Genomic DNA, 3,720 nt, shown 5'->3' with positions numbered 1-3,720 from the left:
TTATTTGTGACTGTGACCATCACCTGCCCTCATGGCAAATTAACCTATCATGTTTATTTCAAGCTGTTTCCTACATTATGCCATTGAGGGCTGTGCACACCCAAGTGAAACATAAAACAAACACAGGACAGACAGAAAGGTGAGGCATAGACAGTGTTCTGAGAGAAAAGGTGCATTCTATTTATTTGTGCTCTTTAATTCACACCTTGAAACCAGTTATAAATCTAAGACCCTTCACAAACACCAGATGCGACAGAATCCCAGCAGGCTCAATCATGAAGATGTCAGGAGGCCACAGAAAGGATAGATGAAGCAGGGTGAGATCCACAGACACTAACCCAGCAGCCTCCACTGACTCAGCGACCGGAGGAACAAACTCTACTGAGTTTTGGTAAGTGCCGGTGTGGTGGGTCTGGCATGCATGAAAACCTCCACCAAAAGGAGGGAACTGTCTCCCCCAGCCCAAGGAGGCCCACACCGCCCCCCCCGCAGGAGCTACCGGGCGTAGAGCCAGCCCAGGAGCCCGGAGCGCCCCCCCCCCCCCGGACACAGCCACAGCCCCAAGGCCCGCACAGCAGAACGGGCCATAGTAGACCCCCACGGCGCCCCACCGGCCCACAGCCCCACCTCCCCCACGACCACCCGTCCCCCACGCCCCACCACCCCCCAGACCCCCGAGCTAGCCGAAGAGCAACAGGCCATGCTGGAACAGCGCCACCCCAAGCCCCCCGGGCAACACCCCAGCACAGCACCCCCCGCGGGCACCGGGAGACGGCCGAGACGCATGCGCGACCCTGCAGAGACCCTGGGGACAGCACCCGATCCAGACGGCCGCCAGGCCGCCACGAGCGCCGGGAACCACGGGAGGCTGATGACACCACACAAAGCGGCCGCCCCCACGAAGGAAACACGACAGGCGGCCCAGCCCGACCGGGCGCCCGACCCAGACAGCCGCCAGGCCACCACCCGCGACGTTTTTAATCACAAATGGCGACCCGGAGACCGTCCAAACCGAGCGCCCGACCGAGCCGAATCGCCCACTACGCCCCCCCACGGAAGCAGCCACCCCGCACGACGCCACCGACAACCCCCCACGACCCCCGGCGCCCGCTGCCACCCGGCGACCGCCCAAACCGAGTACCGCCGGGGGGTCAAGGCCAACCACGTCGAGCCACAGGGGACAGCACCTAGAAAATTAGCTAAGCATGCAGTGACACCAAGCTAGCCATTCATGCATATAGACAGAGGATCCTGATCTTGATGGCTGTAAGATGTCGTTGATACGGCCCGCTCGGTCCTGCTAACAGCGACTGGGTTCCTAACTGAAGACAATCATTAGTTACACAATGCCAAAGTACATAAGCAGGGGTCCGGGGACCTCTGGGGGTCCGTAAAAAATATGTGGCTATATGTTTCACAGACCCTCTGAAAAATATAGCCATATTTGATGTACAATAAAATAAAATTATGTATCATAATAACACAAGTATGACTGTGAAATCAATTCTTTTTGGTATTTGGTTTACACCTGTATTTGTATTTTATGCTTGATAATTACTATAAATGCTAAATTTAATTTGGAAATAAATAATTTTAAATGTAGACTCAGAGCATAACAAATATTCTTTTTAAATTTAAAAGTATCGATAACAGTACTGTTATAGTACCGCACTGATAAGAAGTATTGATAGAGTATTGATAAATCCTTGACAATACCCTTCCCAACTAATAAACCCGCCCCAAATGTTTAAATATGATTGGGGCAAGACAATATAGACTGAACCAAATGTGTCCTGCTGAGGAGACAACAGTGACTCTGACTTGAACTGGACAAGAGCTAGGCCAGTTTGGTCTTAAAGCTATAATCCAGCTCAGGGCCAATAATTAATATGTATGAGCTGGTATTGTTTAATATTTGTTGAACCACTTTGAAAGAAAAATGTGTGGGGAAAAAAAGTTTTTAAAAAAAGCAATATTTGTTTAATAATTTAACAGAGTATATAGTGACCCATTGGTGCAAACAAATTTTTAATTCCTTCTATATTTTAATTTTATGTTATCAACATGGCTGACATTGTGCCATGAGCAAGCTGTAGTGTAGAAAGCATGCAAACAACCCTTGAGTAAGACCACCCTTTCCACATCCTCCTCAAACAATGCACTTTCAAAATATCAATTATATGAGGTGCTTTGCTGTTGCATGCAGGGTATGTTGATACACAAAGGTAAACGACATACAAAGACTATGCAAGGTGGCAGTAGAGTCTTACTCACCAAACATGCAATCCTGCAAATTGGTCTCTTTGAAGGCCCTCTTTTGGCCTTTCCCTTTCCAGTTGAATAAACAGGCCAGACTGTTGGTCATAATCATGGCTAGCATGCGCCTGATCATGCTTTGACTGCTTGTTCCTCCAACGAGGGCCAGGCGTGAAACCTTGCAAAACAAGAAACATGAGTTTAGAATCTTCTGTCCTCTGCATCCTTTTCTCTTCTGTCCCAATTATCCCTGTGCTCTGTCCCTTGTCCAGGTCAGTGTTTTGTTACTGTAGTTGCTTGCGATCCTAGTGTTGTAGTATAATTTGTCATCCTGTTATATTTAATTGAATTTTCCTTTGAGAATTGTTTACATAAAAAAAATTACAATACCGTTTTGCGACGATTTGTGTTGTCCCTCATAGCCTCGACTACATCAAACTCTTCGTCTGTGTTCAGTGGAAGACTGAATGGAAAGTCTCTCTGCTGAGGCTGAAGGTCATCTCTTTGGACACTCAAGGTGGTTGTGAGCGTAGTAATCTCTGCTTTTAAAAATTTAACCTCTTGTTGAAACTGCCTTATTTCAGCCAAAACTTCAGCTGTCATTTTGATCAACTTGTTTTTGGTGATGTCTTGGGAAAAAAAGAAAAGAAAATGATAAAATGATTATACAATAATAAGAAATGGAACATACAATTAGCACATACCTTTCAGTACTTGTTCAGCAGAGCCATTCATTTCGGTAGGAAAGCCTTGAGTGTTTACACAATAACAAATCTGTTAGCATTTATTAGTGGTTAGGGTTAGAACTAAAATATTCTAATAATAAACCAAATATTCAATATAAACACCTTTGTCGTTGACGGATAAGTCAAATGTTTTTCTGTTGCCGGAAGGTGTATAGTCTAAAAATAGATAGATGTATCAATAGGGGGAAAAATAAAAAGGAAATCATAAGGAATGTTAAATCTTCACAACAACGAAAAGGGCAGATCATCATAACAGAATGCCTATACTTAATTTTTTTATCTTTTTCTTGAGATAGTATGGTCTACCTACCGACATTCGATGAGGTGGTTGCCAGCAACTCAGTCAAAGTGTAGTCTAAAATGAAAAATCACCATTTATTATTGCATTACTCAGTAAAAGATCCTAATGCTTTGCACAATAATTAGATTTTTCTCTTCAAATGTATTCATTGGCATCAATTATTTGGACTTACCCTCACCAGTATAGAGGCTAGTCTGATCATGATCCATGCTGATGAACCCAAAGTCTAAGAAAAAGAGTCAATATTGACTTTTTGGATAAACTTTTTTATTATCATCCATAAAGTTACCATGTACCAGTATTTGTGTGGGTGGATTGACTGGACATTGGTGCCCCTGAAAAAACAGAAAGTTACGTCAAACAGACAACATTTATGGAGCAGTGATTTTGTAAAAGGAAAAGTTGTCAAAAATTTCA

General features: G+C 44.5%; 1 long non-coding RNA gene across 1 annotated transcript; it reads right to left on the bottom strand.

Annotated features, from left to right (window-relative positions):
* Positions 1 to 685: 685 nt before the first annotated feature.
* On the bottom strand, positions 686 to 3,402 carry LOC127535945 (uncharacterized). The gene is made up of 4 exons (XR_007944878.1): positions 3,313 to 3,402; positions 3,105 to 3,158; positions 2,647 to 3,005; positions 686 to 2,434 (listed from the first exon to the last, which is right to left on the bottom strand). It is a non-coding gene; the product is annotated as an uncharacterized LOC127535945 (long non-coding RNA).
* Between the last annotated feature and the right edge of the window lie 318 nt (positions 3,403 to 3,720).

Source organism: Acanthochromis polyacanthus, chromosome 10, assembly GCF_021347895.1.
Source record: "Acanthochromis polyacanthus isolate Apoly-LR-REF ecotype Palm Island chromosome 10, KAUST_Apoly_ChrSc, whole genome shotgun sequence".
Lineage (NCBI taxonomy): Eukaryota > Metazoa > Chordata > Actinopteri > Pomacentridae > Acanthochromis > Acanthochromis polyacanthus.
The sequence above is the reverse complement of the archived record's forward strand: the minus strand, read 5'-3'. Positions and strand labels throughout refer to the sequence as shown.